This window comes from Nomascus leucogenys, chromosome 8, assembly GCF_006542625.1.
Source record: "Nomascus leucogenys isolate Asia chromosome 8, Asia_NLE_v1, whole genome shotgun sequence".
In the NCBI taxonomy this organism is placed as follows: domain Eukaryota; kingdom Metazoa; phylum Chordata; class Mammalia; order Primates; family Hylobatidae; genus Nomascus; species Nomascus leucogenys.
Genome location: NC_044388.1, coordinates 54310251 through 54325772, shown reverse-complemented (window position 1 = coordinate 54325772; position 15522 = coordinate 54310251). Strand labels below are relative to the sequence as shown.

At 43.5% G+C, this 15522-nt stretch overlaps 1 pseudogene; it reads right to left on the bottom strand.

The window, feature by feature from the left end:
• Positions 1-9037: 9037 nt before the first annotated feature.
• Positions 9038-10637, bottom strand: LOC100587076 (annotated as a pseudogene).
• Positions 10638-15522: the final 4885 nt, after the last annotated feature.

The following is a 15522-nucleotide window of genomic DNA, read 5'->3' as shown; positions in this document are numbered from 1 at the left end:
GCATTCGGAACATTTTTCCCCATACACCAGTGTTTCTTAACCAGAGGTAATTGTGTTCCCCAGGAGACATTTCGTAACTCCTGGAGACAGTTTTGCTTGTTACATCTGAGAAGGGGGTGCCACTGGCATCCCTGAGTAGAGGCCAGGCATGCTGCCACACATCCTACAATGCACAGGACAGGCCCTGCCACAAATAATTGTCTGTCCCAAAATGTCAGTAGTGCCACGGCTGAGAAACTGTGTCATAGACCATTGATGTATTTGGCAATTTTGCTTAATAACTCAACCATAGTGGCTTAAATAGGTTTTGAAGATTTCCTGTATTTACTCATTTATTTATTTTGACAGGGTTCCCCTCTGTCACCCAGGCTAGGATGCAGTGGCACAACACAGCTCATTGCAGCCTCGAACTCCAAGGCTCAAGTGATCCTCCCACCTCAGCCTCCCAAGTAGCTAGGATTACAGGTATGCACCACCACACCTGACTGATTTTTAAAATTTTTATAGAGATGAGTTCTCACTATGTTGCCCAGGCTGGTCTCACACTCCTGTGCTCAAGCAATCCTCCTGCCTGGGCCTCCCAAAGTGCTAGGATTACAGGCATGATCCACTGCACCCAGCGAAGATTGACTTTAATATCTTGCTACATGTCTCCACTAGATAATATCTTTTAAGCTTCACTTGGTCAAATAACAGCAATTACATAGCTCACACATAGCAGGTACATACATCACTTTGTTCATTTCCTTCACAGCACTAATCATAAAGTGGAACAACCTTTTAAATTTGTTTAATTAATAGCCTTCTGCCCCAACTATGAAATAAGCTCCTAGAATATTGCCTGATCTAGAGTAGACACTCAATAAATATTTGCTGAATGAATGAATTCAGACAGTTGGCTACTGCCTGTTTCTTCTTATAGGCAGAAGCCATCTCTCGCGTATGTGTCTATATCTATAGCAGCTAGCCCAGATTTTTGTATATACAGAAAACTCAACAACTGATCTCTGAAACCATGAATCAAGGCATGTGAATGAATAAATGAATTAATTAATATATAAATGAATGGCAAACAGTACTAATATTCCTATGTCCACTGTGAAAAAATTAGTAAGCATGCATGCTACTACTGAGGATATTTCAGAATGCATGGTGAGTTTAAGGGCCTTGTTCTACGCTCCAGCTTCCTCTCTGCAGAGCTTTCTCCCCGGGAGTCAGGTGAAGCGTACAGATTGAGTGCTAGAGGCAGTGGTTTTCAGCAGAACTCTGAACCTAAGCCAAGGAAGTGATGACCCCTCTCGCTTCCTAACTACTTTCTAAGAATGTTTTGGCCCTCTGCCATCAAAGGATGAATGCTGCAAGTAATGTAAGTTAGTAATATGGCGAGTGTGATGATTCAAATGGCTCAGAGGAGGCAAAAAAAGTCTTTGTTCCACAGTTCTCTTTCCTATTCTTTTCTATAAATAGCATGTTGATTTTTAAGAGCTGCTAGATTTTATAAACTTCTTTTCCAGAGTGATTTATTAGTGTCAAGCATTACTATCATCCTGTAGTTCCAGACTCCTCTCCTGTGGGCAGTAATTTAGCCTTAGTTTTTTCTCTGTGATAAACCTTTGCATGATTAGCGAGTCTCTAATTAGGGCTCATAGTTACCTTGGAGGTCTCCGCAAAGAAACAGCCAACAATCTCGGGTTAAGAGACTCAACACAAGGGAGAAACCGATTCTGCAAAGTGTCCCAATAATGTCTCTCATAGACCTTTTTTTCCCTGAGCCAGGATCCAACATAGTATCATGCATTGCACGTGGCTGTCATGCCTCTTTAGTCTCCTTTAATCTCAAACAGCCGATGAGGGGATATTTGCAACAAGTATCCGTTAAAAAATACTTACACTCTCCAGATACATCAGCTTGGTTAATTGGAAAGTTCTTTAATAATTGTTTTAGTATGTAAAATTAAGAGTTTCCATAAGAATAATTAATAATACAGTATTTTATAATAATAGATATTTATGTATCAACTGACCATGGAATTTCAACTTGCAAAGCACATAAATGGATTTTTCACCCTGAGTTATATCTAAAATGCTTACCTATATTTGAAAGTGATGGAAAGCTGGTGAGTAAATATCCCCCTATTGTCTTCCTTGGGTGGACAATTCTGAGACACATTCTACACATTTTCTAAGAAGGTCCTGGCAGCATTGAGATGCATTTGCTCACAAAGGTGTCAGTCTCAGTCTGCATGGGCTGCTATGACAAATATGCCACAGCCTAGGTGGCCGGCATAGTCAGGTTCTGGTGAAGGCTCACTTTCCTAATTCTAAGACAATGTTCTTGTCGTGTCCTCACATGGCAGAAGGGGAAGAAGTGAGAGAGATATTTGGGGTCCCTTTTATAAGGGCCCTAATCATTTTCATGAGAGCTCCACCCTCATGACCTAATCACCTTGCAAAGAACCCACCTCCTAAGACCATCACGTTAGGGGTCAGTATTTCAACATATACATTTAGGGGATCACAAACATCCAGTCCATAACAGTGACCAAATTAAGAGCTCACCCTTGCAAGGATCCAAGAAGGAAGAGCAAAAAAAAAATCAGTTAAAAGAAAAATATGATAGGAAAGTTGAAAGACATTGAAAATTGAAAGACATTCACTCATGGAAACTCCAGAAAGAGAGAAAAGAGAAAATAGGGGAAGTAATTGAAGAAATAAAATAAAATTTCCCAAGCTGAAGAAAAGCACTAGTCGTCAGATTGCAAGAGCCTGCTGAATGAAGAAAGCCAGTTACCTACAATGAAAAGAGACAAAACATTGGCATCACACTTCTCATGGCAACATGGATATTAGTCAACTATGTGGCAAACCATGGCAATAGTTCAATGGGTTGGTGGTGAAGCCCTGTTGTTGTTTTGTTTTGTTTCGTTTTTGAGATAGGGTTTTGCTATATCATCTAAGCTGGTCTTGAACTTCCTGCCTCAAATGATCCTCCCACCTTAGCCCTTTCATGTATTTCCTTCTTGGACAGAGCTGTGTTTTCATTTTTTCTCTCCCTGATTGTTGTAGCAGTCTGGAGTTATCTTAAGCTCTGCTTTTCTATTCTAGGCCCCTACACCAGGACGCCTTTGCAGGGAAGGAAGTTTGCTTGCTTCAGAGTGTAGTTCTCCACTTTTAACCTGGAATCAAACACGTGTGTTGTGTGTATAAACCAGGAGACAGGAGAGAGATGGCTTCTGGACTGTCCTCTCTGACCTGATGCAGCTCTTTATTACCCACTAGAAGCATTGCTCCATGGCCCCTTCTCTTCTTGTTCCATTTGTTCTCTCTAAGTTTGAAATTTCCCCAATTGGCCTTTCACTTACAGGTGTGTTGGGATGTAGTTTTCTGTTCACACCTATTATCAGTCTCCTCCCATTCATTTTCTGTCTTCTTTCCAGGAATGTCTCGAATTTCCTGGTCTTTTAATGGTGGTTTCATTTCATGTTTTCCTAGAATGCTGTATTCTTTCTAAAATATAGCTTTTTATTTTAATAGATTCAGGATTGGAGGGAAGGTGAAAGATTGCACTGTTTGTCAACTGGATCTAATATCATTTATATATATATGTATATCTGTTTCATATTTTTATTTTGTGTACTATAGAAAAATTATATTGTGAAATATATATTAATAAATTGCATTGTATGTGTTATTTTATAATCTCTTTTTCACTTGGCATTACACTTTTAACACTTCCCTATAGAAAGACTTCATTAAATTTTTCCCAAATGTAAAGGACAACACCATGGGTAAATTTAACACGTAACCAGAAATAGGACACTAAATTTAGGAGCTGTTAATTAACTAAATTGACAAATGCGTGATATATTCTTTTTCTTTCTTTAATGTCAGATCTTAAAACGTTTGGATCTTATCCAACCAAAAAAATTGATCAGATTATCAATGTATTTGTTAATTCAGTTGTTCTGAAGTCCAGTTGTTTTAGTTTCTTAATGGCCAGTTAGATGCAAGAATCCAGTGATACAAGATCAAACATTTGTTCTGGTTGGGTATATTTTTTGAATTTGGCTATATTCATAACATGAAGTGAAGATGCAAAGAAATTGCACAAACATCTCTGTTAGAAAATGTCTGTCTGGAAAAATCAGAACACAAGGACTGTGTGTATAAATTTGAAAGCCTACGGAAATGAAATAGAAGCAAGTGAGAAAACTCTCCTCTCCTGGGGATTTTTTTCCCCCACTCTGAAAAAATAGGAAAACTATATAATCTGAACCCTTTCCAAAAGATCCAGAAGAAAGGATATACAACAAGGAAAAGCAACTTACATTATAGTTGATGACTCTAAGAAAAAAAGGGAGTGCAAGGAATAAAATAATGACATTGAGACTCTGAGTAAAACTCAGTGGGGAAGGGTAATAATGTTCTTTGAGGGTTTGCTAAAATATAAAGGAATTCTCCAAGAAATGGCAATCACAGAAGCTCTTAAATATCAGAAGCATAAGGCTAGAGACTTTACAAGCATATCTTTTTGATTCACAGAGGAGCTCACTCAAAGTTCTAAAGAAAATCTCTAGCACCACCACCCCCCACCTCAATTAATGAATATCTTTGAGGTAGGCAGAATAATGGACCCACAAATATGTCTCCTTTTTTTTTTGACACGGAATCTTGCTCTGCCACCCAGGCTGGAATGCAGTGTCGCGATCGTGGCTCATTGCAACCTCCGCCTTCTGGGTTCAAGTGATTCTCCTGCCTCAGCCTCCTGAGTAGCTGGGATTACAGGCACACACCATCACGCCTAGCTAATTTTTGTATTTTTAGTAGAGACAGCATTTCACCATGTTAGTCAGGCTGACCGACTCCTGACCTCGTGATCTGCCCGCCTCAGCCTCCCAACATGCTGGGATTACAGGCGTGACCCACCACGCCTGGCCAAATATGTTTACTTTCTATTCCCCAGAATATGATACCTTCCATGGTAAAGGGACTTTGCAGTTGTGATTCAGGTTAAATATTTTGAGATACAGAGTGTATCTGAATTATCCAGGTGGACTCTATAATCACACAAGTCCTTAAAAGTGGAGAATATTTCCCAGTTGCAAGTAAAAAGATGAGAGGGGAAAAAAAGGAAGAGAGATTCACAGTATGAGAGGGACTCAACCCACCATTGCAGGCTTTGAAGATGGAGGGAGAGGCCATAAGCCAAGGAATGCAGGGGCTTTCAGAAGCTGGGAATGGCCCTCCACTGACAACCAGCAAGGAAGTGAATTCTGTCAACAACCCAAATTAGCAGGAAATGGATTCTCCCCCAGACCCTCCAGAGAGAAACATAGCCTATTGACAAGTTGGCTTTAGTCAAAGAAACCCATGTTCATCTTCTGACTTACAGAACTGTGAGAGGATACACTGGTGTTGCCGAAGCTACTAAGTTGATAGTAATTAGTTACGGCAGCAATAGTAAAGGAATACAACTTTGATCCAGTGTTCTCTACCAAGTAGGCTCAGATTAAATGAAATATTTGAAACTTGGATTTCTACATATGAGTAGAGTTTGTTGTTGTTGTTGTTGTTGTTGTTGTTTTGAGATGGAGTCTTGCTCTGTTGCTCAGGCTGGAGTGCAGTGGCGTGATCTCGGCTCACTGCAACCTCTGCCCCCTGGGTTCAAGCGATTCTCCTGCCTCAACCTACCGAGTAGCTGGGACTACAGGCACGCACCACCACATCTGGCTAATTTTTTGTATTTTTAGTAGAGACAGGGTTTCACCGTGTTAGCCAGGATAGTCTTGATCTCTTGACCTCATGATCCACCGGCCTCGGCCTCCCAAAGTGCTGGGATTACAGGCATAAGCCACCACACCCGGCCCCTAAGTAGAGATGTTTTAAAGTAAAAACATCATTTAAAACGGGAAATGTAATTGTGAGCCAGCTGATGCTTTTGCAGCTTTGTCTGAGTCAAGATTCAAAGGCAGAAGTGGAGGGTGAGGGTGGTGATCACAGATGAGGGCACCTCTCTGCTCGTGGGCCCTTGCAGCAATCTTGTGTCTGAATGCTTCTCCTCCAGACGTGTCTGCAGCATGCCTTCTGCCCACACAGAGACTATATTCCACTCCTCTTTTGTGGGAAGATTAAATTTTAAACTGGAAGCTCTTCTGAAAATAGCATCCCATTGGATCTGAAGCTTGGATGTCATGACATTCCCTGAGTACTACTCAATGTGTAACTGTTCCACGACTTTTGTTGGATGAAATGAACAACATAAATTCCAAAAAACCTCACTCCATTTTTTTAGACTTTCAATCTTTTCCTGTGTTCTTGAGTGTTCTGCCTAAATAGGAAATATTAAGTTATCTAATTTCAGCAGTTGGAAGCCGCATTTGTAAATATTTTGATTAGTAAGTCTGTTAGACATTGTGTGGATAGGCCTAACTTCTAAATTTAACCTTTCCATTTTTTTTAAACAAACAAAAAAAAAGCTGTGACTGAAAATTATACCCATGCTGTGTGTGCAGATCACAGACAGCAGACACTGGTCAATGCAGATTCAGGACGGTAGTTAAGTACATAAAGAAGGTTTGATATAACAGAGTATTTCCATGTCCCACAGGATTTACCATAGTCACTGAGCTTGGCTGAGACGATCAGCTTTTTTCTTCCCACCTGCCTTCCTTATTTCCTTTTTCCCTCTTTTATTCATTAGATATTTATTGAGTCTTCACTATGTCGTGTGCTATGTTAGTGCTAGAAATTCAGTGATTAGAAAAGCGTGCATGGGGCTTAGAATCTAAGCGGTCAGTCGGACTTTAAATAATAGCACCAAGGTATATAAATACACTGAAATAAAAGTGCTTCAGGAGAGTATGTAGCAGGGGGCCTAGAACTGCTCTGGAAGTTCAGAAAAGCTCCCTAAAGGAAATAGCCCTAAGCTACACTGTGAAGGATGACGGAGCGCCAGCTAGGAGCCAGCAGCTCACGCAAAGGTCCTGAAAATTGAGGACCATGTCAAAGATGTCACTATCTGAGACCAGTGGTATGGAGGTGAGAAGAATTTACCAAGACAGTTGTTAGGTAAAGAAAGGCAGGTTTATTAGAGAAAGCATAAAAATACGCTGTAAGGGAACAATGACCAATTAGTAAGAGAGGAGCTGACTGCAAAGAGACAGAGGCTTGCTGGGGATTTTAGAGAATAGTGCTTATGCTGTGTGCTGAAGAGGGCTTTTTGCAGTACTGATAACGCCAAGGTGGCAGTGAGCTCACTTGCATTTTTCTATCAGCCAAGGGTCTGACGATAACTGGGTGCAGGAAGATAATGAGTTATTTGCACAGGAGGGCTACGTGTCCTGGACCATGAAGAAAGTCAGACACAACTTATCTGCCTTTTCTTTTTCTTTTTTTTTTTGTTTGAAATGGAGTTTCATGCTTGTTGCCCAGGCTGGAGTACAATGGCACAATCTCAGCTCACTGCTACCTCCGCCTCCTGGGTTCAAGCGATTTTTCTGCTTCGGCCTCCCAAGTACCTGGGATTACAGGTGCACACCACCACACCCAGCTAATTTTTTTTCCTTTTTTTTTTTTTGTCTTTTTAGTAGAGACGGGGTTTCACCACATTGGCCAGGCTGGTTTTAAACTCCTGACCTCAGGTGATCCACTCGCCTCAGCCTCCCAAAGTGCTGGCATTACAGGCGTGAGCCACAGTGCCCAGCTCAATCTGCTTTTTCTTTCCCTCAGTCTTGCCATCCTGACTCCTTTTCCCTAATTAGGACTCCACAAAAGATTTCCATCATTATCCAAAAAGAAAAGGGAAAACATTGAAGAGTTTAAAATATAGAAAAGAGAGAGTCAGATTTTTGAATTTTTAAAAAATCTTTGTGGCTGCAGAAAACAGGCAAGGGAGGGGTAGGGAAAGCTAGAGTAGATCGGGTGAGAAATGGTGGCCTGTGGCTGTAGGAGAGAGTGGAGCTTGGGGGTGGGGAGGGTCCAGACTCCCTCCTAGGTCTCTGGTCTGAACATTGGATGAATTCACCTGTGACACCATCAGGTCTGGGACTTCTTTTTTTTTTTTTTTTTTTTTGGAGATATGGTCTCACTATGTTGCCAAGGCTGACCTCAGACTCCTAGGCTCAAGTGATCCTCCTGCCTCAGCCTCCCAACTAGCTGGGACTACAGGTGTGCACCACCCCTCCTGGCTGTCTGGAGATTTCCGATTATTGATTCAATCTCCTTGCTAGTCATAGGTCTATTCAGATTTTCCGTGTCTTCATGGTTTAGTCTTGGTAGGTTTTGTGTTTCTAAGAATTTGCCCATTTCATCTAGTGTATCCAATTTGTTGGGGTACAGTTACTCCTAGTACTCTCTTACACTCTCTTACAATCTTTTTTATTTCAGTAAGTCGGTAGTTAATGTCCCCACTGTCTTTCTTTATCTTCAGCTGTTGTTCATGGACACACAGGCAGGCTCTATAGCCACAGGCCCAGAGGCAGCTGCAGTAGTGGGGGAAAATGGAAAGTGGAGGGCGGAGTGTTTGCTGCAGGACAGCTGAGGGGAGGGTGGGGACAGGTGCCAGTGAGGAAGGCCCTGGGGGTTGGGGAAGCAAGTAAGGGCCAGGGCCAGAGTCTGCCTAAACTGGAACTACTGCCCTGTGCCCTAAGTTCCCTAACCCTCACTGGCTGTTTCCTGACCCCAGGACAGGCTTGGGAGTCCTCTGGGCATCCACTTTCTAAAGGAACTGAACAGAGTACACAGAGGAAAGAAAGCTGTCACCCTCTTGCCATATGCTCTGGGGGCCTCTGTTCTGCATTCCTCCTTCTTCCCTTGCTTGGGTGGGGCCACATGATGGGCAGCCAGGCTCTGGGCTGTCCCACCACAGCAGGCTCTAAAAACAGCTATGTTTCAGTGAGGCATAAATCTTCTTCCCTGGTGTCCCAGCCCACCAGTGCCACACTACAGCCCAGAGTGAGCTCTATAAGCATTGCTGGCCTAATGGATGGGTTGGGGGAAGGGGGTGGGACAGGAGCTGCAGGAAGGGCTCTGGAGTCCATCACAGCACAGGAATAACACGCATGGTGTTGGAGAAGCCAGAGCCAGGGTGTCACCAGGTCAGCACAATGACCACATCATCCTTCTTGAAAAAGCCTCAGGCCTTACCAACATTCATGGCCAAGTTCACTTGGAGGTCCACATCCTCAGCCTAGAGCTCCTGGAAAGGGTCCTTACACAGCACAGGGAAGATACCATGGTACAGGTGGGCCTGGCGGGCTGCCTGGGGATGCCACGTCACAGCAATCATGGGGGCACGTGGGCAGTATCTGGCCACCTGGCAGGCACACCTGCAGACTTGGTGAGGACGATTATGGCCCCACGGCAGCACTTGAAGGAGGCCTCCATAGCGCCCATGGCAGTGGCTTCTGTGGCGTCACTGGTAATGGGTGTCAGGTGGCAGAACTCCTCAAATAATTGCAAGTGGTAGATGGCGGCCTCTGCCTCACAGGCAATCAGGTGCTGCATGTGTACAGCCTCCAGAGGATAGACCCCTTTGGCTGTTTCTCCAGACCGCATGATGCAGTCAGCTCCCACCAGAACTGCCTTGGCCACACCGCTGCCCTCAGCCCAGTGGGGTGGAGCTTCTTGATCACATCCTCCAGCATCTGAGTGGCAAGACGACACACTTCCCAGCTTGGTTGCACTGCCCAATCATCATCTTCCGAGCAAGGAAGTCCTTCTCTGCAGGAATCTCATCTCAACGGCTTGTGGTGGATCACCACGAGCTACCGTAATCCCATCGCTGGCCTCCAGGATTCCATCAAACCTCCACCCCCCGTCATGATTCTCAATTTTGCTGATTATCTTGATGTTCTTTCCTTTCTCTCCCAAGACCTTCCTAACTTCATGGACATCAGATGTCTTGCGGATGGATGACGAAAACATCATATCGACATCTTGCTCGCCCCCAAACTTCAGGTCCTGGATGTCCTTCTCCCATATGGCAGGCAGGTCCACGGCAGCCCCAGGAAGGTTCACATCCTTCTTGCTGCCCAAGGAGCCACCATTTTCCACCTCTGTCACCAGAAAGTGAGCATCCTTCTGCTTCACTTAGAGAGAAACTAGCCCATCATCCATGTAGATCTTGCAGCCCACTTCCGCCACCTTGCAGATGTTCTTGTAGTCCAGCCACAGGATGTTCTGTTACACTTTTCCATGGAGGTTTTATCCAGCGTGAATTTGAGAGTGGCTCCCTTCTCCAGCTCCGCCTCTGCAGTGCCGCTGCCCTTGATGCTCCCAGTTGGGATCTCAGGTCCTTTAGTGTCCAGAGCCACAGCAATGGGCCGGTAGAGGATGGAGTCAGAAGCGAAGCTTTCCGTGGCTGTGCACACGTTCTTGATGGTCTCTGTATGGTACTCATGAGTTCCATGAGAGTTCAGATGAGCCACATTCATTCCAGACTTAATCGTTTTCTTCAGCATCTCTAACAATGGGGAAGCTGGGCCCGTAGTACTGATGATGCCAGTGCTCCAGGCTGTAATGGTTGGCAAGTCAGTGTCCAGGCAGCACATGTGCTCCAAGAATGTGTCAGCCATGGCTGCGTGCAGCTGCTGGGTCTGAATGAAGGCAGCCCTGGCTTCACTATGGGGCTTCAACATGGCATCTGAGGTCCTCCAGTGCTGACCGACTTGGGCTACTCTGCAAATGCAGACAGGTCAGGAGCCCTGGGATGCGCAGCTGCTGTGCCCACTTTCGTTTCTAATTATAGAAATTTGAGTGGTCTTTTTCCTTAATTCATGTAGCTAAAGGTTTGTCAATTATGTTGATCTTTTCAAATAACCAACTTTTGATTTTGTTGATTTTTCGTATTATTTTTCTATTTTCTAGTTCATTTATCTCTGCTCTAGTTTTCCTTAAGGAAAATATATTTTTTAAAACAAATTAGCTTTCTTTATTGTTAGTTACTAACTTTGAAAGTTTTATTCTTTTTTAAGGAAAATATATTTTTTAAATTTTTTTTTTTTTTTTTTTGAAGTTTTATTCTTTTTTAAGGAAAATATATTTTTAAAAACATAAATTAGCTTTCTTTATTGTTAGCTACTAATTTTGAAAGTTTTATTCTGCACATGGTAACATGGTACACAATTATTTTTAAAAATTTCAATCTCCACAAATGCTTGTGTTTGAAAATCATCTTGTTCTTCTTCTCTAAATCCTTATGCAGTTGGAATCTATTTTATTATTTTAACTTTATTTTTTATCTTATTTTATTTTATTAAAGATTCAGGGGTTCCATGTGCAAGTTTGTTACACGGATATATTGCATAATGCTGGGGTTTGGAATTCTAGTGAACCCATCACCTAAATAGTGAGCATAGTACTCTACAGATATTTGGAAAGGTATTTTTAATGAGAGACATAATAACATGTTTTATGCTAATGTCAATGATCCCAAAGAGAAGAAAAATTAATGATGTAGCGAAAGGATTTCTGGAAGAATGTTTCTGGGTTTGTTAGAGGAGGTGTCGTTTAGCATGAAGTGGTAGGATGGTTTTGATAAGAGCATGGACAGGAAATCTGAGGTCCTGGGTGGGAAGGCAGAGAAAGTGGGTACAGATAGGTGAGCAAATGTTGGGGCAATTACTGCTGGAGGAGAATCATTACTTCTGTGTGCCTTCATTATCTCTATAGCTATACTCTGGGGTGGGATAGAAAAGAAACAGAATAGGAGGCAGGGACTGGCTTTATTATTTCTCCAGCTGGGAAATCTGCAGTGTGCCCAGCAGTCCATAATAGACCATGGCCAAGGTTGTGGGGTGATGCAATTCATGAAGAACATGATTCCCAAATGGCATCAAGAGGTGGTCATTGTGTGAGTGTATGTGAAAGGTGTCAAACCTAAACATTTGAAATAGATGACAGTATGTGCTTCTTTATTATTTTAAAAATATTATTTAGGGTCCTCAAACAAGAGAATTAACTTAGATGTCTCATCCTCTGAAAGGTCCTACCTGCCTTACACACTAACTTGATCATCTTTCTCACATTGAATTATAGTGAACGATGACTAAAGTTTAGCTGGTTCTTTACTGGCTTGTCTTGTAAAGGTCCCAGGGCCTGCGTAGGATTGTCACAGAATGGGGCTGAGGCATGTGCCTTCAGCTTAGCTACCTCATTCCTCTACACCATGGGAGGAGAGGACGCACTACCATTTAACACATTTCTCCACCCTCTGTGTTTCCTGTGGGTTATACTAAGATCTGGTGGCTTGATTAGCTTCAGATTCCATCTAGATGGTGCTAGTATTGTGTATTTTGTGACATCTGGGATACATCATGTCTGCCAGTTCCACTGTTCCACTTCCAGTAGGCTAAGGTTGACCAGTGGGTTCATGGATAGCCATCTATTAGCAAGGATTCACTCAACCTTCACTTCACGGTTTTAATAGCCATTGGTGATCATTCCTGATACCATTATTTCAATGAGTTGCAAATTGATGATTTTCTAATTCTAATATTCCGCCTCCATTATCAATTGCGGGTTTTTTTTTTTTTTTAGACAGAGTTTTGCTCTTGTTTCCCAGGCTGGAGTGCAGTGGCACTATCTGGGCTCACCACAACCTCTGCCTCCCAGGTTCAAGTGATTCTCCTGCCTCAGCCTCCCGAGTAGCTGGGATTACAGGCATGCACCACCACACCCGGCTAATTTTGTATTTTTAGTAGAGACGGTGTTTCTCCATGTTGGGTCAGGCTAGTCTCGAACTCCTGACCTTAGAGGTGATCTGCCCACCTTGGCCTCCCAAAGTGCTGGGATTACAGGCATGAGCCACCATGCCTGGCCAATTGTGATTTTTCTATAAATGAAAACTTTTCTTCATCAGCTACTTGGTTTCTCTGAAAAAAAAATGAATACAGGAAAAACAGGACAGATGTTTTATTCCTTTCCTCTATTTATCAGTCTTCAGAATAATGAGTTGCTGCCCAAGCAACTCCCAAAGGTAGTTAACCACTGAGTTGAGTGTTGTGGTTTTTGTGAGAGGGTGGTACGGTGTATTATTATAAACTCTTGGATTTTTATATGCTTCACATTTTAAATCCATTTCAGCCATTATTCTGTTTTATCCAAATCATCCGTCTCTAGCCAGTGAGTATCATTTCAAGTTGATGTGTGTGTCCTTTCAACATGACCCCAGGAATCTAATCTTTGACTGCTTCTTTTCTTTCTGTCTCAATTTATGCATTTCCTGCCCCAGACCTGGAAATGGCTACTTTTCTAAGGAGCCCTGGTACCTTTTCGTGAAAGGTATATACAGTCCACATTCTGAGTGCCTGTAAAGGTTTCCAAGTTGCTTTCTAGGTTCTACTCACCCCTTCACAGATCTACCATAAGTAGCATTGCCAGATGAAAACTCCTGGACCCCTGGTGGGATAGATCATCCCGCTGCTAAATACCTTTCAGTGAACTTTTGGGGCCACAGCATACAAGCCATTCACATCAGCTAAGACATTCCTGCACCCGGCCCTGCTTTTGACTCTCACTGCAGCTTTGCAAGAACACTAGGATACAGGATACAGCCAGGCAGCCCTGGCTCCTGGAGAAGTTCATGGCCACCCTATATGTGTCATAGTTGGGGTTGAGCCAGAGTCAAGCCAGAGAATGGGGTGTGAGACACGACAGCACCAGGGTGGGTCCCATCTCTGTCATTTGCAAGCTGTGTGATTTTGAGTTCATCATCTCCCCCTCAGTGCCTGCAGGCTCCTCATTTACAGAAAACAAGAGGAAAGCAACAACCTCACAGGGTCATTATGAAGATTAAGTGGGACCTACATACAGCACCAAGCCCAGGACGCTAAAAGACAGTAAATAATAGTTTCCTGCCCTTTCCCAGATCACTTACCCTCAGTTATATAATCAGATGGTTCAGAATCTAAAAATTCTGAGTTCTTCCTAAAGTGCTGCAGCTATTTTTACCTGTCCTTTCACAAAAGGTTACACTCCTGTCCTGTTGTCGGGGAGAGGGCAGCCCTGAGTCACTTCCTCCCTCCCTGTGCAGGTCCTTCTGTGCCGAGCTGGACCGAGGCCAGGCTGCTCACCGAGAACTGCCCATGCCATGAGGGCTTATGCTCTCTGACATTCTGGAGGGTTTCTGTACAACCACGGGCTTTGCAGGAGACTGGGCTGATCTCCCACTCCCTGAAGTGGTCATGTACTTTTACTTCCCTGACATCCTCTTTCTGAAATTGATCAATGTTTCTCCCAAAGTCAGCAATAACTAGCAGGTGGTTGATATTCAGATTTGAGGCTGATGTCTTCGGACTTCAAACAAGTGATAAGACTCTTTCCTTTGAAAGACAAAAATGTATGTATAGCTGTGATCCACAGCTTGACAGCACCTCAGGATGACCAGAGGAGCTTAAAAATACAGATGCCTGCATCCCACTCCAGAGACTCTGACATAATTGGTCTGGGGTGTGGCCTGGGCATTGGGGTATTTTATAAACACCCCCAGTGATTCTAATGTGCAATGAAGGGTGAGAATGGGTAAAAAGTAAATGCTTAGGTAAGTGCAGTTTCTCTGCCCCTAAGCAGGTGTCTTATCAGCTGGCGAGCCACAAAGTAAAGTTGGCCTCTTTTTTTTTGGCGTGACATCTTTTTTTATATATACTTTAAGTTCTAGGGTACATGTGCACAATGTGCAGGCTGGTTACATAGGTATACATGTGCCATGTTGGTTTGCTGCACCCATCAACTCATCATTTACATTAGGTATTTCTCCTAATGCTATCCCTCCCCTAGCCCCCCACCAACGTAAAGTTGGCCTTTCTCTGGCTTCCAGGACTCTCCCGTGTGCCGTGCTTACAGGAGAGTCAGAAAAGGAAGCACCTACCAAGTTACGGAAGGTTTATGAGCCATGCCAAAGCTTCTGGGCTAGCTCTTGCTAAAACCCTTGTCCAAGAGTTTTCAGCAGAATGGCAAGTTGGTCAGGTTTGCATTGTAGGAAACATTGCCTGGCAGCACTGAGGAGAATGAATCTGAGTAGGGATGGTCACAGGAGGCCAAGAAACCACTGAGGTCCCAGCAAGAAGGTAAGAACCCGAAAAAAGGCAAGTACCATAGCAGAAGGCCAGGGCATGGAGAACAAGAAAGAGGGGGCTTCTCCTCCTCCCAGTGGTGCTGGCCCAGGACTCTTGGTCTCTCTATGCTGAGCCCATTCTCCCTGTTGCCTTGTGATTTGTTGGACTTTTGTATGCAGGCCTCAGTGTCTCCATTGACTTGTTTCTTACTCGTAATAATGACTCACGTTAATTATGCTTTTGCTGTGGGCCAGCCACTCACTCAGAACATCCCACTTTACCCATAAGAAGACTAAAGCTTAGAGAGGTTAAGTGATTTGCCCAAGGTCACACAGCCAGTAGGAAGTGAAGGTGGATACAGAGGCAGATTTCTGACCAGTAAACTACCCATTTCCACTTCTACCTGTGGTGCCTCTGTGCTTCTCCCCTGGCTGAGGCCACCTTCTTTTGAATTGAGGTTCACAACGTG